Below are 22,372 nucleotides of genomic sequence, written 5' to 3'. Positions count from 1 at the left end.
CAGAACGGCTACTACTACTAAAACTATTAAAACCTTATCTTTAAGGCATAATCATACAATGTCTTCAATGTTATTATCAATATTAAATTCTTGATGACTGCTAGTTGTTTACTACTAGTAGTGAACTTATTCTGATCTACTTGGCAGAATTCAAATGAGCCATTTTAATCTAGATTAATTCCAAGATTACAGTGAGATTAATCTAGATTAAAAAAATTAATCTATGCCCACCACTAATATATATTCATACACACATACACACATACATACATACATACATACATACATACATACACACACACATATATAAACAATGACATAGTAATCAGTCTATTCAATGTATTTCATCGTGGATAGCTCACTAACAGATTTAAAATGCACTTTACAGCTGTTTCATGTTAACTGGGGTATTAAATATCTAGAGACATTCCAGCTAAATGCAACTAATGGCAACCCAAAAACACTCTGGAGGGCAGGAACCAGCAGAGACACTTTCTACAGCAATTTTCTGCATAGTATGGCCTTCGTTGGTTAATTAAAATAAGTCTTTTAACACATCATAGACAAGTGCACATCATAGACAAGTCTTCAACCATATGGAAAAGGAAAAACATTCAAACAACAAACACTAGGCATTCATGCAAAGAATGATCATGACGAAAGCAAAAAACTTGTCACACAAGTTGTGAAACACCCTTAAGCTGCCAAATTAACAATCCATTTGTCAAGGAAAAAGGAAGCTGTCTTCATGATAAAGTCATCCACAAAGCAGCTCTCTATTGAGCTGCGCTGACAAAAGACGAGCTGATATCAACATGTGTTGACCTTTTTTCCCAGGGAGGCTTGAAATGAGCTTTCCCCCTTTCTCAGCACACAGTGATACTCACGGTCACCCTCCCACCAGACAGCGTTTCCTTCTAGATTCCTTCAGAAGATTAAGATCAGCGATCCCAATTAATACATCGGCCTCTTCTGCCCACACGCATCGCAACAGTGTTAATAAAGCCAGACCTTCTAACAGACAGAGAGAGAGATAAAGAACTGCCTCCCTCTGGCTCGACTCCCATCTGTCAGTGTGCATAGTGCTCACACTCCCCTTCCCCCCCTCAAACCTGAGGACAGGGCATGAACAGACCCCACAGGGACTCTGCCATGGAGTCACAAGGCCCTTATATGGGCATACGGCTGCTCGACGCGTGAGCCGGATGAGTGGTCTTCCCTTCCCTCCTCCGTCTCTGCACCTTTCCCTCACTAAAGAAGATATCACTGTACGCCTGTCTTCTCCACGCTCTGCAAACCCAGTGGAATTTCTGAATGAAAAACAGCATGTTAGATCAATTCTACAGCGCTTTCGAATCAACTGAAGATCTGCACCAAGAAGTGCACAGTATCTTGGTAGATGATCTTTAGCGTGTGATGATCCGGGCCGAAACAGCATGAGGATATTTTATCTGTGGTATTTCCCTCTCAACAGGTCCAGGTATTGGAATCAGGAAAAGAGAATTCACAGAGAATAAACATGTTTTTCAGAACTCGCAGTGGAATTTTCCAGTGACCCCAATAACACAAGCTGCTCTATGCTGAATAGCAGCTATCATTTGAGATTAAACTGAAAGGATGAAGCAGGCAGAGTGCCGGCTCTCAGATTATCCGCGTTTAAATGGAATATTTCCGCTCAGTTATTGAAATATGAGAATCTCTGCAACATGCAAAAATCCAAAGATTGTGTTAACTGAAGTAAGAAATGGAGATAAAACGTACTTTCCAAAAAGCTCGGCTGCTACACACATGCATCTGCCAGGATGAAAACAATCTCCATGACAACTCGGGGGTTATTGCACAGCGAAGCACATTTGAGTAACAGCTTTCCTCTGAGGCAATGGCAGTATGGATGATGAACACTATGTCCTGACCTAGAATCAAGGAGGGAGCGAAGTCTGCAGAGAAGTCACGTCATTTTTGGCTGAATCTAGCATGAAAGGTTTTAAGATGATCAAAACTAGATCACATTTTTGGATAAGTACATCATAAAATTACATCACATGCTTGGCATTAGTTTTTAGAAAGCAAAAGTTTCCCCATGTACACAGGAAGAGGAATCAAAACTGCAGTTTGTGGTTTTTCATCCACGCTATTAGCTTTAAGGTTTTCTATGTAGTACTATAATCTCATTCAGCAGATATAGGCTACATATTTAAAATCTTCAGGAAAAATGGGTCAAAAATAGTGATGACTCATTCAGCACCAGACAATAATAATCAAGAAGCAAATCATGCTTATCCCAGTGTTGTTACTGTTTCAAAGCTTCAAAATCTTCAAACTATGAACAAATACCTTAGTATATAAATGATACTAAAATAACACTGGTTCATCAAAATCAGTACAGACACTTGAGATGCATAAGGAAAGCACACATTTTCAACAGACCTTTAAAATGAGCCAGTTCAGTTCTAATCATATTGTCTTAAACAAAAGAGCTCAGATACAAACTCCAAATCACTCAATATCAAGTACTCTGAGGAGGAGCTGAGCCCATTTTTTAAAAAGCATTAGACTCTGACCAGCTGCTAACCTCCAGGACAAAAACTGTCTGACTGCGAGAGGCAGATGGGCTCTTCAAACGACCCAGGCCAAATGACCGACAGCATAAAATATTCAAGCAAACAACTCCCAGTTCCCATTCTCACTTGGGTGGCACACATAGAAGTCTAACTACAAGTATACAAGTGTGATTAGTTTAATAGTGTCACAGCAATCATACCACTGCAAGAACATGACATGACTGCTGACAAACCGTGGCTGCTGGTTAAAACACAGATTTCTTGACTTGATCATTCCACTTCAGTTTAGCAGCACAGTCAGAAGCAATTGTGGTGAAACAGATGGTGATCTTTCCCAAAAACAATGTCTACATCATGAAATTGTAGCACCTCTAGGCAGTGACATCACCATGGGTCTAAAAGATCTGCTTGTAATCATGAGGCAAGATTCATTTACTTCTATATATTTGGGGATATGGTTCACTTGATTTAAGATAGATGGAAAAAGGCAAATGTAAACCTGCTCAGGATGATCATCATGCAGTACTTTATTAAAGCAGGAAAAGGTGTCTTTCGGGTATCAATTTCAGATATCCATTCTGCACATCATTAGAGCCATGGCAAAGTGTTTTAACCCAGACATAAAGGCAACACATCAGCCATTCATGAAGCTCTTAAAAGCCACTCCCCGCAGTTCATCCAGAGGTTAAGATGCATGAAGAGTCAACGAAGTGTAAAACTTCAACACCACCATGGAAAACAAACGGAGATGGACAAAAAAGCTGAAGGAAACTCAGGGAAATACAATGGCTTCAGTACAGCAAGTGCAGATATTAACTAGGTCTAAATCTTGTTGTATATGTAATGAGTCTTTTCCTATATTGTAACATGCCAATGATAACATTTTGAAATGAGCAGCGGGATAGTTTTTTTTTTCTTGTTGTAAGCAGCAGCAAAAATAGACAGGATGGCTAATCTTACAAGAATGTGATTTTAATGATGGGTCAGTTCAGTGGGATTTGAAGTATGACTGAGGGGGTTCCTGTAATCCTGTTTCTTTTAAGAGCACCGCAATCTCACAAGCGGCTCACATAAACTCAAAATGAACAAAACCTACCCACACTTATAGATTCAATGAACTGCATTCACTACTTCATTTACTAGTGTTAAAGGAAAATTCACAAAAAGACATTTTTAGGAGTTTATGAATGGCTCTTTATTATCTCATTTTGTTTTAACCCAGACATTTTCTGGATATTAACTGTTTTTAACACTTAATATATAAGTATTTAATATCTTCATTTTTTAACAAAGATAAAAATATTGAAATCTCGAGATAAGGTTAAACTAAACATTTAATTATGAAGTATTTAGATGAATTTCTACATGACTACTTAAAACAGACACTTTATACAAAAAGAATTGTGCTGTGATATTTCTGTCATGCCCACCCCTAATTACCATTATAATGCTAATCCTTTCAACAAACCAAAATGCTGATGCAAGGTTTAGTGGTTTGGTGTTACATGTATACACACCAACATTCGTTAGATAGACCATAAATCACTTTACATTAGTACCGTTTTTTTGTGGAAATCAAAACAAGTTGCTTCTCTTTGTTTTATTTTATTAGTAGAAACAGCTACCAAACAGCAACATGATGCTGATTTATGATACAGTTGGTACATTAAGACATAAAACTGATCCAGAGTCTAAATATTGTGTTACTTACCGTAAGCAATGTGTCAGCTTCATACACACACACCCACCCACCCACCCGTGTAAAGCCGCGGTCACACTAGACTTTGAACATGCAAAATCGTTTTGCATGCTTCAACGGTCGTGATATGGCGTCACGCTGTGCAGCGTCTTTTCAAAAACTTAAATTCAACACAAACAAATTATAATACATCTAAAAATGTAAAAACATACAATGTACTCCACTTTTCTGCAGCGCTGCAGTTTTAAATTTGTGTTCTTTTAATTCAGATAGGAGGTATATCGATCTGCCGTTGGTCACATGGTGTCACATGATGCGAATTCGCAAGCCAGAGTTCACCAAGCTTGAACTTTGCTACGCAGAGAAATATCTTCGCACAGGCTTGCGTTTCCGGTCTAACTCATTTGCATGCGTATGAATGGAAGTCAATGGAACGAAAAGTCTAGTGTGACCGCGGCTTTATGCTACAGAATACCAGGTGAGAAAAAGAGTTTCCTCTGTGATAACATCAATAGAGAAAAGCAGAAAGTGACCTCACTGTAGGACCTGTGTGGGAGTTCATGAGCTTTGATGCTCAGTGCGGTCTTTGACAAACACCGGAGCAATGCAGAATACAGGACACCACACAGAAAGTCTAGCCTAACCAATAACAGCATAGTAAAACAGCCATTTCCTGTTGGTCTTCACAACAAGTTCATTTGCTGCAAGTAACTCTGCTGTTGCTGCGATAGCATTGATAATGGAGAAATATCACAGTACTTACTTACTGGCCTCACAAGTGGGCATCTAAACATAGCCAAAGAAAAATATCAGATACTGTAACAGTTACACCGTGAATCAGCAAAACACTCAAAATACTTTAGCAACTTACTTGCACAATTTCTAAAATAGGGGTGGTGAAAGAGGGGACTGTATTATTCCTCTCACAACAAGTAAATTCAGTCAGTCTGTATTTTCAGTCAAAGCTGCAAGGGAATGGAACTCCATCCCATCAACAATTAGAAGATTACACACTTTTGGTTCTTTTCAGTCTCATCTTAAAAAATTAGAGATGCACCGATTGCAATTTTCTTGGCCGATTCCGATTTCCAATTTTTTGGAAGAGTGACCTGCCGATACCGATTTTTGCCGATTCCGATTTTCTCTCTAAGAACTATAACTGACAGCATATACAAACAAAAATCTATGCAAATTTCAATGCAAAAAATATTTACATAAAAGAAATTATTAAACATTACAATTCCCCCAATCTGGACTAAGTTACAGATTTTCTCTCACTTAAGCAACTCACAAAATAAAGTGCTCTGTGACTGGCAAGAGGAAGAAATAGTTAACTTAAAATTAGTTGCTGTATGTAACAAAACAGATGTCATTTCCCACTAAGTTTATAAATGGTCATTTTTTAATTAAATGTGTCATCTTTCACATCAAATTCTTACTTTGTTTCAATTAATTCAGTTAGCATAATAAGAAACTGTAGAGTTGTTACCATTCAAATGAAATTAGTATTAACAAACTCTTATCTTTCCACTGCTGAGGAAACCGAAGCTGCATCTGAAGTGTTATTAGATGCATTTACACAGACAGTTTGATGAAGCTGAGGTGCCACAAATGCATTTACACTACAATTTCAAATTCATAAATAATTTTATAAGATTAATGTTTTACATATTTTTTTAAACATACAAATAAATGTTGAAAAAATGCAAGGAAACTTTTAAATATGACTAAACCACCAGTAGGTGGCGGCAAGTGTCCGTTTTAATGCGCGAGTCATTTATTCATTCTATAACAGATTCATTCAAACGGCTGATTCATTCAGAAACAAGGCAAGTGACTGTCCTTATGAATGCGCCACTGAATCAGTAGGTGCGTTTACATGGAGCATTGTAATCGGTTTAAAAGTCCAATCCGAATGAAAATGCTCCATATAAACACCTCAATCGGAATAAAAATGCCAAAACCGAATGAAATTGTAATCGGTTTGAGAGGGGTGGGATAAACCTTTCTATAAACCGAACAAAATTAAAATCCTGCCATGTAAACACTTTAAACCGATTACTTTGCGTCTACGTCATCACGTCCAGAGGTCGGGTCGTCAGAACGTGAACGTGAAGTCGGCAACGGTACATTCTGTGATTTGGGGACACCGACACTGCAGTAGAGACTGGTTAATAGTGGAGGTATAAAGTTAAAATTTCAATTATACAGTTAAAAACACATTAGAAAGGAGAACGCTTGCTGTGTGACAGACTATCTGCTCTCATGTCCGGAGTGAAAAACAGATCTGAAATGAAGCGCAATTTTCTGCTTTTCAGCTTAGAAACAACACAGTGATGATAGTGAAAGTATCTCAATGAAAATAAACAACTTGACCAAAATTTGCCTTTGTCATTTGTATTTGTATAGATGACAGATTCATAATTTCCGATCTGCTTGAATTTATACGTGCTCACGCCATGAATGATGTACGAAACACGATTGTGATAAAGCAATGCTCCTTTGATTCATTGTTCAGCAACTCTTGGTAAGAAATCGTGTATTTGTTCCATTTAAGTACAGTACAACTTTGTAGTATCAGAATACAATTAATCTCAGAGCTGCATTACAGAGGGGCATATGATTTCTATGATCGCGTTCTGGTCATATGACTGAGCGCTCGAATGAACGCAAGGGATTCAAATATTAACCGTTTATTCTAAGCAAGTGCAAACAGATATTAAAAATATTAACGTAAATATGGGCGTTTTTTCCTCTGGTGACTTGTTTTTGTTGTCACTGTAGGCTATTAGCATATCCTAAAATCGAAAGCACAGGCACATGTAAACACCATATCGGATTAGATAACGTCTCATGTAAACAGTTCATCGAATCTTTCAATCGGAATGATTTTAATCGGAATGACAAAAAAGTGTACATGTAAACGCACCTATTGACTCACTCGATTTGTTCAAAAAAGTGGATTCATTCAGTAACGAAACACCGCTGTGTTGCTCGGACACATAAAACAGTTCTGCTGTGGCTTTGATGAGCAAAAAGTCAATATTTTGTCTAAAATCTTAAGTCGCTTAATTTTAACTTCTTGTTTATTGAAATACTATTGTATAAAATCAATGTCATTGCAATTGTGTTGATATTGTATAATGTTGATCTAAATCAGTGTTTCCCAACCACTTGCCGTGACAGGTTGTCGGGTGTGCCGTGGAAAATTATCTAAAATTCCCTATCTCTATTATATTTCGTTATTATTATTTTAAAGCAGTGTTATTGGTCATTGTTATGTCTGTTTGTGGGGTTTACAAATATTTAACCAATGAAAAGCATTCAAAAGAGCTTGTGACTTAACCTCGTAACGCCATTGGATCCTCAAATTGTCAGTCAAACCTCATAACTCCACCCCGCCTCCATTCAGAATGAAGCACCGCGACGCGCAGTTTGAAGTGCAAAGTCGAACTTCACAATGCAAGGTTAGCTAAATAAAGAACTGATGTTTGAATAAGAGCAGCGTTTCCTTTACTCAAGAAACGCTTTCTATAAAGGCTAATGTTTTTGTATGTTTAAAGAGCAGTCTGTCTTAGCATTTGGTGTCTAGTTGTAGCCAATACACATTTGTACATTTTAAATATCCTGTGCATAGCGGTTCGTCTTTTATATCGTGAGATTTTGGTCAAATGTATTAAACAACAAGAGAAACTGAGTGCCCATATAGCTACAATAAACTTTAAACCTGCAAACTAATGAAAACGTGATGCTATTTATTTACTACCTCAGATGCGGCCGTTCTAATGATGGACAAAACACAGATCTCTGTCATTCGGTCGTCAAAGACCTTGTTAACTCCATTTGAGTATGATTTTAAGAAATTAAGTGCAAGTGTCTGATCCTATATAAAGCCAAAATACCAACTCTGAAGGCGCAGTGTTTAATTATTGGGGGGGAAAAAAACTTTATTTTCCCATTTATTGACTGACAAGTCTCCAGTCCCCATATTGGGAGAAATCGGAAGTGCAGAGGCGTTGTGTGCGTTGTGTGAACATGATGTTACTGTAGTTCTAGTTCTATATCAAGTCAAGTAAAGTCTTTATTTATATAGCGCTTTTAACAATACAGATTGCGTCAAAGCACTTAACAGTATCAAATTGGAGGATAGAGTGTCAGTAACGTATAATTAAATGTGAATGTGCATTAATTCATCACACTCGCAAAAAAAAAAAAAAAAAAAGGTTTAGTATTCATCAAAATTAATTAAAACAGTGAAATGCAAACTCAGAATATGACGTAAACCTGCAGTAATTAAATGTTAAATAACACAAATGTATCTAATCCTATTTTATTAGCCAATGTCTTTGCTGCTGACCTTTGATCCAGTTCAATCATACTAATGAGCAAAAATGACTTTAGATAAACTAACAATTGTGCTTCATTGTTTTTTTATTGCTGAAGAGTGTTGAAACTTCTTCTCCTGTGTTCTACTGTACAGACGTGAATTTACTTTTCCTTCAGCCTGAGGTTTATTCATTACACTTTTTGGTGTGAAAGGGCTTTTACATTTGCTATAAATAGAACTTCTTAATATTAAAAACTATCAAGCCCTGCTCATATTTAAAAAGGAACGCAACGCATTGCTTTCCATAAAAAGTAACTAAGTAACGTAATTAGTTACTTTTTTAGGGAGTAACGCAATATTATAATGCATTACTTTTAAAAGTAACTATCCCCAACACTGGTGGTGTGCCATGGGATTTTTTACATATCAAAACTGTGCCGCGGCAGAAAAAAGGTTGGGAAACACTGATCTAAATCATTTTGTAAAAAAAAAAAAATAAAATAAAAAAAATAAACATTCTACCGCAGTATGCATCTTTACATTTCTGTGAGTTACTTTGTGTGTGTGCTGTCTCTCTCAAACACTCACTCAGGCTGTGCAAGCCTCATCTGGCACGACATAAATACATTATCAGTCGCTATTTACATTGAATGCAATTCAAATTAGAATTATTTTCACGCGAAACGACATGTTTACACCATGGTTTACACGCAACTGTGAGTGTGCGCGTGCAGCTGTGACATCATTGCCTGTGCCGCTGGCAATAAAAGGATCGAATCGGAATCGGCAAGAAGTGAGACTGACTGGCCAGTCACCGATCCGGGCCGGTAATACGAAAAATCGTCCGATTCCGATCACTCAATCAGTGCATCTCTATAAAAAATGGTTACTGACAACTCAGCACTGTCAACATTAGTATTGTATTCTTGACAGTAGACTTCCTTGTACTAATTGCTCTTGGCTATATTGCCATCTCTCTCTCTCTCTCCTTTTCCTCATATGTTTACTTTGTCTAGATAATTCACTTATATTTTGTATTTTAGTAGCTTTTTTTTTTTTTTTTTAATTTATGTTTCTGTATTTTTTACTTTTTTTTTCTCCATATGATGTGTATGTGTGTAATGATGCTCTGTCTTTGTTTTTAGGGTGACCTTTTAACATTCTGTCAAGGGTCTACAGATGAAAAATAGCCTTTTTGGCTAATTCTGGCACATTTACAGTTATGTTTATTAATGTGCATTGCCCCTGTAAACAAATAAACTTAAAAAAAATAAAAAAGTAGGGCTGTACACTTAACATTGAGAAATAGGCTAGTGTATGTAATTATTAAAGCATAAAAAGACTGCCATTTAAATATGAAGTCTGCATGTTTTTCATGTCTCTGTGTGAATGAGCGGTATCTTATACACACAAACAAACTCAGGTCTTGACAACTACTTGTCAAAAGTTATTAAAACTTTACTCATTACGGAATATCACACAATTTTTCTTCCATATTTTAATTTTAACAAATGTTGTACAAAAAAAATAAAAGGAATCATTACATTTTCGTTTGATTACATTTCAAAGTGCATTAAATTGTTAATATGTTATGCCTTCATTTGGTTACAACCATTTTGATAATCAATTTGTTTTAAACTCACAGGGCCCTACTGTAATGTAGAAATTCTAAAAAATGACTAAACTTTAAGTTTTATGAATTTAATTGATTAGACTTGCTTTTTGATTATTACAATTTAATTAAACCATTAAAACAGAATCCAGAAAACTTGAAATGTAAATGTAAAAGAATAATAGATTTTATAGGGCTTTCTGTTACTCGTTGTCATGGATGCCGTGTCTTTAACTTTGCCAGCCATGTCCATTTTAGATAATTACACTACACCCTCACATTTTTTGTCAGAACACCTACACTTCCTCGACTCTTAAATTAAACAGCATATAATTTCACATATTGTAACTCAAATTGTATCATATTTTTAAATGATGCTTTTCAACAAATCCGCTCCATAACTGTAGTAGAATTTGTTTGTAGATACAACTTGTTTCTAAAGCTTTCTAACTACACAGGGTGGTCTAAAGCACAATAAAATATTTAGTGCCAGTCAAGTGCAGAAAGGTCAGTGAGCCACACTCAAACCTGTTTCTTTAATGAACACACACTATCAGATGTGAAATTCTGCATCAACAGACTAAAGGGCCTGCCGTAATAAAAGGCTTTGATTTCTTCAACCAAGTGACTTGTAAAGAGCATAAATGGCTAAAAGGCACAAGGGCTGCTCCACCCTATATAACATAACAGAGACACCACAGGGCGAGACCTCATGGTTTCATCCATTTTTAAAGACTTTTGTTATGACTGTGGAGGACAGAAAACCTAAAATTGGGTTAAGAGAACTGTGCCTCCCTCAGGCTGCAGGAAATGTGACTGAGGCTTGAAGGAGGCTGGTTGATTTTTGCCCCTACATGGGCATTGGTGGGCGGGCAATGTGGCAAGAGGTAGGGCGACATAAACACTGCCACAATGGCTGCCTTGCTTCCTCTGCCGTAACACTGTGCTCAATAGGGTCATGAGGGGTGGAGCAACACTTCCAAAACAACGCATCCCATTCAAACACCACAGATGAACTTCTGGTCCTAACAGTATGAATGTTTATAGTGTCTGAAGAAATTTAGATCATTCAGATAATAGCTTCTCTTCACTTAAGTAGGAAAAACTCCATCTAGCCAACGTTCTTGGCATTTTGGATTATCAGGCGAAGGAAAAGAGTGTGGAAAACACAAAACAGCCTCAGTGCGTAAACTGATGGGGGTTTGGTATTCAGAGACAGTCTCCGTAGCTTGTCATAAAGTGTGTAGGCCTCAGAGGCATACAATTCTTCTTACAGCCGGCTTATGGTCTGAATAGCACTTCTGTTCTATGATCTCAGCATCTCAAAGGCACTAAAATACAAAGACCCATGTCGCAGAGTACATGGGGAGAGAGGGTCTTTACTGCCCTTTGAGCGTAATTTAAGTCTGTACTGATTGTCTTACAAATAGGACTGCATGATTAATCAAAATAAAACCAAGAACTGCAATTTTAGTATGATTATCAAATTGGTGAGGATGTGATTTAATTAAAGAAATATAAGCAAATTGTGGTTCAGAGTAATGGCACTATGTTCTTTTACACACAAGCAGCTCGTGATTTTCAGCGTCTTACACGTTGTCCTAACTACACGCAATGCGATGCCGCGACACGCGATAAAAGGTATCTTTTCCAATTTAATCAGAGTTTTTGTCTTAACTAGCCACGATTGCGACACGCAAAATTTATATTTTAGAAACAGTTTCCATTTCAGCGACATCGCGGAACAACGGACAATATACAAACTAAGGCTGCACAATATATCGTTCCAGCATCGACATCGCAATGTGAGCAACCGTGATAGTCACATCGCAGGATGTGCAATGTTTAGTAGGCCCATACTGATCGTTATATTTATACTGAACGTTTTCGTTGTTCACACACAGACACTGCGTCTACACCGGACGCGACAGCTGTAAGAGATATCCATTTTTAAATAAATTTAATAGCAAAGCTACAGCAAGTGATTTTCAGTGCTGGAAATCCCTTTATCCTTTGTTGAAACTTCAGCGCCGTTGAGCAGAGCGAAGGTCACGGTTGCTTAGCAACGGCAGACACCACGAAAGTGCAGCTCCCGAGCGCTTTGGAAAGAAGTGTAGACGCGGTGAGAGCCACGCAGATGCACGTGAACACTGAATTCCATTCACTTCCACTACTATTTGTACCTGAAATGACACATATGCGTGAAACTATGTCAAAATGCATGTCTCTGCAAGTATCCTTGTAAAAAACAGTTGCTTATGGCTTAGGTGAAGGTAAACAATCGAGAAAGAAAGAGGATAGCAACAACACCAGTTTAATGTCCCTGTTGCTTTCTGTGTCATTTTAATCAACCAACAAAACACAGAGAAAAATCACTTTTGTAAGCTTTAACTAGGGATGGGTACAGAGAACCGGTATTTTTTTGGACCAGTACGTAATTGGGTCAACACCAGACTACCGATATGCTTCAGAACAAACGATACTGTTATCGATACTTGCGTTGTTTTATCTCCGTATACTTCGAATTAGAAGCTGCTGCTTGTCATTTTCCTTCACTGAATAATGTGGCCTTCATTTGCTCGACGTGTGTGTGATATCCGTGCGCATGTGCGGTGTGTGTTTGCATGCAATCAGTGGCGGCAAGAGTGAAACGTTTGAAAGTGTGGGCTCATGTTACAAAGCTAAGCAACACCAGTGTCAGATGCAATATATGCAGTAGTGTAATAGTGAACAAAGGAGGCAACACCAGTAATATAATGAAACATTTACTAACAAAACAACATCTACCTCAAGCAATGCGCTGTATTTACTGTGTCTCCCGGCTCCAGCTCCAACTCGCGAGACACATTCACATCAAATCTTGATTCAGCGGTAGAGTTACACTCACGAGACACTACACTTATTCGCAATCACAAAAGTACATTATTTGCGTGTGCTAAAGCCTTGCCGGTTAAACATTTCATTCGCGTGCTGCTCTGACGTGCGCTTACTACATTTACATTTACATTTACATTTATGCATTTAGCAGACGCTTTTATCCAAAGCGACTTACATTGCATTCAAGTTACAGTTTTTACATTTTATCAGCTCTTGCTTTCCCTGGGAATCGAACCCATGATCTTGGCGTTGCTAGCACCATGCTCTACTATTTGAGCTACAGGAAAGCACGAACTCCGAGCACGTACACCTGATGGGTATCCAACAGGCACCAAACAGTATCGATAAAATGTAAACGATACCCCTAGCTTTAACACAGATTTATTAGATTTAATTTATACAGTGAAAACTATGCAGTGTTATTTTACATTTGAATATTCAATTTCTGTACCCGAATACTGTATGACTTCCCTTAAAAATACAAAGCACTGTTTATTTCATTTGTATCTTTGTTCTAATATATTTATCTATGCTTGTAATGCGTTTATTTCCTATGCTGATTTACTCACCTACAAAATCACCCCAATCATTGATATTTTCTTTTCCCAAATAGAGCTATTCAAGTCATCTGGTGATTTTGATCGCAATATAGATTGCAGAAAAGCAAAACATCGCAATGTGAGTTTTTTCCAACTTCGTGCAGCCCTAATACAAACTATATGACAGTAGATAATCTCAGGTGATTGTGTGCTTTATTCAAAACTAAACGGGTCTAATATGCGTTTAAATTAGAGATGCACCGATTGCAATTTTCTTGGCTGATTCCGATTTTTTGGAAGTGTGACCTGCCGATAGCGATTTTTGCCGATTCCGATTTTCTTTCTAAGAACTATAATTGACAGCATATACAAACAAAAATCTATGCAAATTTCAATGCAAAAATTATTTATATAAAATAAATTAAGAAACATTACAATTCCCCCAATCTGGACTAAGTTACAGATTTTCTCTCACTTAAACAACTCTCAAAATAAAGTGCTCTGTGACTGGCAAGAGGAAGAAATAGCTAACTTAAAATGAGTTGAAACAGCATTGTACCCCCCCTTTAACAAACCACTGCTGAGGAAACCGAAGCTGCATCTGAAGTGGCATTAGATGCATTTACACAGACAGTTTGATGAAGCTGAGGTGCCATAAATGCATTTACACTGCAAAATTTCAAATGCATAAATAATTTTATAAGATTAATGTTTTACATATTTTTTAAACATAGAAATGTTGAAAAAATACAATAATATTCTTAAATTTGGCTAAATCACCAGTAGGTGGCGGCAAGTGTGTTTTAATGAGTGAGTCATTTATTCATTCATTCAACCGATTCATTCAAACGGCTGATTCATTCAGAAACGAGGCAAGTGACTGTCCTTATGAATGGGCCACTGAATCATTGACTCACTCGATTTGTTCAAAAATGTGGATACATTCAGTAACGAAACACCGTTGTGTTCCTCGGAGAAACACAACGGTTCTCCTGTGGCTTTGATCGGAACCATTTTCATCAATGAAATTGAGCAAAAACAGTCAATATTTTGTCTAAAATCTAAGTTACTTAATTTTAACTTCTTGTTTATTGAAATACTATTGTATAAAATCAGTGTCACATTGCAATCGTGTTGATATTGATAATCGGGGAAACATCATGGCCGTATAATGTTGCTTATCTAAATCATATTTTGTAAATATCTTTTTTTTTTTTCTACCGCAGTATGCATCTATAAATTTCTGTGAACTACTTTGTGTGTGCTGTCTCTCTCACACACTCACTGAATGCAATTAAAATTAGAATCATTCTCACACGAAACAACATGTTTACACGCGACTGTGAGTGTGCCCGTGGCTGTGACGTCAGCACCACTGGCAATAAAAGGATCGGCTCGGAATCGGCAAGACGTGAGACTGGCATGCGAAAATACGATTCAGACCACTGGCTGGTCAGACGGTGCATCTCTAGTCAGTAAAGCCGGTTCCGTCGTAAATCTCCATCACCTGCTTTCAGATTGAGCGGCATTTAATACACAGAGCCGTAGTTCACTGACAAGCTACGCAATATCACGTTCATTATTGTAAGCGATTCATCTGCGATTATGAGTGCAAATTGTGTAGCTTGTCAGTGCAGTGTTAATTTTGGCAGGCATTTTTGATTTAGTCTTAGTCTATATCTTGAGACAAAAATGCTTAATAGTCTTTAAGCATCTCACATTTTAGTCATTTGAGTCTTTCATAGCTTTAGTCTAGTTTTAGTCGACGAAAAGTCATTGCATTTGTGTCAACTTTTAGTCATTACTTTTAGTCAAACTGCAGTTACCAGCATTTATTTTGGTAGCCATTTTATATGTAGTCTTCAAACAAAAATAGTCATTAATTCTTCTCTTTAGACCAAATCTATTAAGCTTATGACATATATACACAAATTAAACTCATTTTTCAGATACAGTAGGTTTACTTAACATGCATGCATTTAACATCTTTTGTTGGTTAACATTGATGACACAGATAGGTATCTAAATAGGAATGCTGTCTCTTTAAGACTGAAGGCATGCATGTAATACTGACACACATTCAGTTTTCACCCACCTGTTTACGTTTACTTAAGCCATAACCGACTGTTTTTACGTGAGATACTCTACACAATAGACATTTGGACTGCTCTTTGTGTATTTGAGCACTGAGAACTGATCGCGCGCTGTATGAGAACTGAAGAAGTGGAGTGTGCATGAGAGAGAGCACTTCTATAGGCGCGATTCCGCCTATCGCACCTTCACTAACTTTAAATTAATCGACAACGAATTGTGACTCCTGGGGAAAAACGGGACGTCTGGTCACTCTATCCCCAACCCTTCAGGTGCTGACGCCATCGTTTCAGATCGCTAGTTCGCGTTTTGATATCCTGTCTGTCTGCTGCAGCTGCCATACTGAGACTAGATATGCAAACGCCCCTGATCCGATTGTAAACCAATGACAGGGACGCACAATTTGAAAGACAAGACAGTTAATTTAGCCTATAGGATGTATTTTGAATGTCCGGTAGTCCTCAAATAACATTCTAGTCCCATCTCGTCTTGTTAACGAAGACGCGGCATAAATTTCGTCATAGTTTTTATCATCAGATATTAGTTTTAGCTCGTCAACATCTCCTCTTAGTCACAGAAGAAGGTTCGTTAACGAATATTTTTCCTTGTTGTCTTCATTAACGACATTAACACTGTGTCAGTGAATTACAGCTCTGTGTATTAAATTCCGCTCCATCTGAAAGCAGGTGATGGAGATTTACGACTAATCATGGAACCGGCTTTACTGACGAGATGCGCATGACAATCGCATGCAATATATCGTACAGCCCTAGTTTAAATATAATTTTGTGTGACCTTATAACCATACTGAAAGATGTAAACAGATAGTTTACCTCAGATCTTGAAAATAAATTAAAGCAAAGATGTCCGTTAAACCTGTGAACTCACATTGTAGATGATCCGTGATCCGTACGGACCATTCCCCACGGTTCGGCACACATGTGATTTGCGGATTAACTGTTAAGTTTAACCATCATAGAGTGAAAATTTATCATTTGCACGTGTTTTGTCATGCCAATTTACACATTCAAGCAATTTCAGACCATTCAGATGAAGGAGAAGTCGAATCGGGACTCACGCACCGTTTTCTTTGCTCAGCCTCTGAAGCGCGCACACAGAGAGAGAGAGAGGCGATTCAGACAATGCCTCAACGAACGGATATATACAAAGTTGTTAAAATACCCGTTTTGGCAAGTACTCTGGTAAACACAATCGGTTATGTCTTAAGATAACATAAAGCTGAGAAAGAAACCGGATGCGTGTCAGTATTAGGTACGTGCATTTAGTCTTAGAGACAGCAGCCTAGAAATACCTGCTTCTGTCTGCTAATCATACAACACCACAGTTTTAACAAAGATTAATCTGTATTTAACTTATGCAGTAAGCATTATTGTGTTGTTTTACACTTAATTTTTACATTTCTGCACCTGAATACTACTGTTACTGTCTTTATTTATAATTTTATGTTGTTGGCTGTTCATCTTGTAATGTGTAATTGTTCTTGTTTTACTACTGACTTTAGTAGTTAAGCTAGTAGTTTCTGCTGGGGTATAGAAGTTCTTAAAGTAAGCTTTCAGTAATTAATGAAAAACCAACTTTTTTTTGCTGATTCAAAAAATTCTGAGATCTGCGACTCAAAATCCGTAGTATGATTCAAACCGTGAGTTTTGTGATCCGTTGCACCACCACCGTTTTTGATGTGGACACCCAAATTGCTTGTCGCTGGAATCTTGTTGCGTCGCGTGTAGTTAGGACACGGTGAGTGGCTCAGTTCACAGTAAATGCCACAAAAATAATCTCTGCATCTAATCTTAGTTTGGATTTAATAATTTGGGTATAATTAATGAAAAACACTTACAAACCAGCTGTTGTCAACCAAAATGAAATGGGTTAATGTTTGAAAATGAACATATTAAGACAGTTATAAATATTAGTAGTAGTATCAGTTGTGCTGCAAAATATAATTATTTATAATATTTTTCTTAAACATTTGATTTTTTTATTTTACAATAAAATACAACAGTAATATTTGTAATATTTTTTACTTAGTAATAAGAACAAACTTTTTTCTTTATTTTATAGTTATATCGTAATTTTCCTTTCTCTTTGGAGTGTTACATGCTGTTTGTGCATAGATAAGATCCCTGAAGTTGCAAAGACTAAAGTCTCAAAACCAGAGAGATATTCTTTATAAAAGTTAAGACTCGACCACATCCCCCTAAAAGGCTCATTCAAACACACCACCACGTCTACGTCACGGTGTGGGGAGATTTGCAAAGCACCGCCCAAACGTATACACAAAGAAAGAGGGCGGGACTTTTATTCTTGCTGTAGTATTGTTGCTGACACCGGCGCCATGTCCTGGAGATGCTGTGTTTCGTTGTGAAAGCAAAACTACTTTGTTTGGGCTTCCAAAAGAGGACACAACTAGAAATCAGTTGTTAAGTTGTATTTACAACACTGTTCCAGAACAGTTCAACCCAAATATTTGAGTGTGTGTAGCACATTTTACAGAGGACTATTTCCTGAACCTGGAAAAACCTTTCAGAAAAGCGGGGCACAGTGGAGCAACAATAATGTACAGTATGTGGAAAATAATGTTGTTGTTTTTTTACCTTAAACACATTGCATTACACCAAATACACAAAATAATGTTCTTTTTAGCAACGTCATATGACCCCTTTAAATCACAATTTTATCAGGAAAAAAGGTAGTTTGATTTTACTCCCAAATCATGCAGCCAAAAAAGAAAGACTGTAGATTTGTGACGCACTCATAAACCTTTTGAGCTCATTATGGGCTCATATGTAATTGTCATGACTCAACGACATGTTGAAATACTAGCTTAAAAATAAGAAAACACTAATTATTCACCCTAGTGCACTAGCATTTGTTGCAAAAAAAAAATGGGTTAAACCTGTTATTAGCTTTGTAACTATTTTGGATTCCTGAGTGACTATCAGAAAAAAAAATATCTAGGTCATGGAGTTGTCTTGAACAAATTCATTGTTTCTTGGTGTCAAAAAAAAAAGCATTTGGTATTTGGCTAAACTTCCTGTACAGATAAATAGATAGAAACAAATAAACAGTGAAGCAAGGACCAGGTTACATAAATTTCAACAAGTGAGTCCAAATTAAAGAAAGAAAGAAAGAGAGAAAGAATATCTGGGCTATGATACATTTCATTCACAGTGCTTTCACAGACTGTTACCATGGACAAAAACACCATAAATCTAAATTCCAGCAGCTGCTCAATTAAATGAAAAAGTAGCATCACTGAGAAGAGCCAGACAATTCAGACGGCCAAGGTTACAGTCAAGTTCAAATGCCAGCTGAGGAGTCAGGTCTGGTAATACTCCAACTCACAGTACACAGCTCAACACAGAGTTATCACCTACACGATCGCCTGCAGCTAGTAAAACCATGCTTCTGTTCTTAGGCACAACTGTACGGCTACAAGCTTTCACAAACATCCTACTTAATATATTATGTAAAAATATTACCAGTGGTTTCTGCAATCATTGCATTTCAATAAGCTACTTCCCCTGTGATTAACCTCAGCACAGACGACTCTCAGACACAGGGAGGAAATAAAAGTGTAAAACTAGCAGGAAGTTTGTCGAAAGTGAACAACAGAAAACATCACACCATTGTTGCTCAATATAGTACATTTAAAGACGTCAAAGATAAGACCCAGGCAAGCAATTTACTTCTACTTCTCATCAATATTAATGCATCATGCATACCGAATAATAACCATGCAAATCAAATCAGGCCACTGGATGTTTTGTTGTTGTTGTATTAGTTAAATCTCTCAGCTGCAATTTGCTGATGACCACACAGAAATATGTGAGGGTTTATTAAAGCTCAGTTACTAAGCATATTATGAGTCTAAGAGAGTCCATCTGCTTCAAGCCAACAAATCCAGTAATTGAACTGCAGATCCACTTGTACAAAAACAATACAAGTCTGATACAAGTCAGATGATACCAAACTGAGTCAGGTGGTCTCATCCAAAAATGAGAAAAGACTATATCTATTATAACTCAACCACACAGTCATTCAGCCAACTTTTAAATACAAACTAAAGAAATGCAATGCAACTAATAGGATTAAACACCAGTGGAGAATGTCTGTTATGAAACAATACATTAAATAACAAAATCTCTTCCAATAACCAATACGATACAGTGCATCTCTAATTTTTTCATGTTGTAATGATAACAATATACTGCTGAATCATGTTATCAGCTCTGAAAGCTTTACAAATCAGGAGTAGACTAATCCAATTAAACACAGAAAACCCTGGACAGCTAAAACAACTAAAAGTGCTTCCTGTTTTGCTGCTACACATGCACTGTATTGAACAGACAAACAACCTCTGTGGATTAACAAGTGATTTTACACATGCCTTGTTGCCAGCTGGATGAGGCAGTGGAGGCCTTTTGGACGACACGCAATGCATTTACACACTGCCAAAATGCTGCACATTCACTACAACCATTCGCACTCCCTTTCGCATACTCTGCCACCGTACTCGGCATGGCATGAGATGCCTATCAAAGCCTGAAAAAGCAAAATGACTCAGACCAATCAATTAGCTACTCAGCACGAATGGGCTTGAAAACGAATGCAGCACGTGCAGTGAAATGCACGCTAATTTAGGCCTGAAATATTGGTCTGTTCAGATGCAGACTGATCAATCTAAGGACAAAAAGGCTTAGACCAACAGTCTGTAATTAGAGAAAAACTGAAAGGAATTTCATGCAGTCTTGCAAGGGTAATATTCCTGTAAGAGGAAGTACGTGTCCACAAAAACTACACCATTATCAAACTCCAGGTGCTTCTGTGCTTTTCTAACCACAATGAAAACTCTGTCAGGATGGGAGACTGGTCAAACTACCCTGAAATAAGATCCTTGTCATTTCAAAAGATATCGTGCAAAGCCATACCCAGAGGCTCAACCAGCATGCAGAGCACCGCAGCTGTCGCCATCCGTCTGGCAGCAGGCAGCATTTCACAATTGATCTGGGAAAACAATAATAAATCTAGAAACTCTTCGGCTGTCCAGAGATGCACAAAAATTGAAGCACTAAAGAATCTGGAAGAGAAGCATCTCAACAATTTAGAGATACACTTAAACCATGGGGCTGTCCTCCTAACTGGCACTCCATGCGTCCCTGTACAGGATCCAATGAGTGGGATTTAAGTTCCCCAGTCTCCTGAGTGTCAGTAAAGGCGCAGCTGTTGTGACGTGAAGTTGTCAATAACAACCTGGAGCTTCTCTTTGCCAGCTTAGCACTTTGAAAGAACCTTTATCCTGAGAAATGCAATTGTATAAGCCTACAGCTACTAGTGGATGTCTGGAATGCTAGCATTTTGGACATTTAAATGTCCAAATACAGAAGAAAATGAAAACTGTGCAAAGAATATGTACAAAGCAGTCGTCTAAAGTGAAATAGTCTTCCATTTAGCAGACTCACTTAGTTCAAAGTAACCTAAAGCAAAGTTAATTACTTTCCTGCACGATATTAGTTACTGATCATTTAAATCAACTGTACTTAGCAAATTAACCTGTATTAGCAGTCTATATCCTTGACAAAACACACATGAATTATACATTACTTCGAGACCATAATTTCCATTTAAAGGCCTTTGAGATGTAAAATCAGATACAAACGTGCTTCTGAATAAACAAAGCAGACAACCGTTGGCAGTTAAACACCATTGCTCACACGAGACTGCCAACTGACAACTCAATTTAACCGCCAGCGGGTGGGATTCACTGTAAAATACCAGCAAGCTCGTAAACCAAACAGATGAAAATGTACACAAACTTAGTATAGATACATAACAAATCTGTGACGTTTATGTCGTCCTTTAAAACTTGTTACATTTTCATAATAACCGTTGTAGCAGAAACAGACACCGAATAAATCACTGAGGACTAACGTTACTACTAATGCATCTCTCTTCGATAAAAATCGTTCTGACTGAGGTTTAAACGATAAATAGTCTTGTTTCTGTAAAATCGAAACCACATACCTGAATTAGGAAAACAAAGTTTTGCTGAAACTAGGCTAAGACTTACTTTTTCTACAGTGAACTGGAGTCACACTTCCTGCGGCTCTGGGAATATCGAGACGTTTGACAGAAAACTGAAACGCGAGCGTAACGCACTGTTTTTGCTCGAGCGCTAACTATTGTGAATACATGCTTGTGAACAAATTAAAGCCTTTCCCACTATTTAAAAAAAAAAAAAAGACAAGCTAGATACCGTTATATTGTCATGTTATGCTTACCAATAATTTCCGCAAATACAGTTCTTCCAGGGATTTCACTTCTGTCAACTGTACCGCCTGTACCGCCTGTACCCCCGGACAGCTCCACCTTCACTTTCCTACTTCAGCTGAGTCAGTCAACTGAGTGTACTAGATATTACAGCCACAGATCCAGCCGCGTGAACACAGCGACAGGCGCTCCGATTCAAAATGGCCACCTCAGAAGCACGTCTTCATAATAAAAGTCCTGTTTCAATACTGCTTATGCGCAGGCAGGATCTTTATACTTCTAAAAAAGGACGTTCTGTTTACCACAACAGAGAATGATTATTCAGACAAAACTTTTTTGATAAAATAGAAAAATAAATAAATAAATGATGGTCCT

The 22,372-nt window shown here is 37.5% G+C and overlaps 1 protein-coding gene across 5 annotated transcripts in view; it reads right to left on the bottom strand.

Annotated features, from left to right (window-relative positions):
* The window catches only part of fam49a (family with sequence similarity 49 member A), a 31,519-nt gene extending 9,426 nt beyond the window's left edge, over positions 1-22,093 (bottom strand). Inside the window, exon 1 of one of the 5 annotated variants that reach the window (XM_058755600.1) lies at positions 22,009-22,093. The gene's annotated coding sequence lies outside the window, so the exon portion shown is untranslated. Of the gene's footprint in view, positions 1-887; positions 1,046-21,797; positions 21,861-22,008 lie in introns of those variants that run through there. The other 4 variants (XM_058755596.1, XM_058755598.1, XM_058755597.1 and 1 more) reach the window with 4 other exon arrangements.
* Positions 22,094-22,372: the final 279 nt, after the last annotated feature.

The sequence above is a fragment of the Onychostoma macrolepis genome, chromosome 20, assembly GCF_012432095.1.
Source record: "Onychostoma macrolepis isolate SWU-2019 chromosome 20, ASM1243209v1, whole genome shotgun sequence".
Taxonomy (NCBI): domain Eukaryota; kingdom Metazoa; phylum Chordata; class Actinopteri; order Cypriniformes; family Cyprinidae; genus Onychostoma; species Onychostoma macrolepis.
The sequence above is the reverse complement of the archived record's forward strand: the minus strand, read 5'-3'. Positions and strand labels throughout refer to the sequence as shown.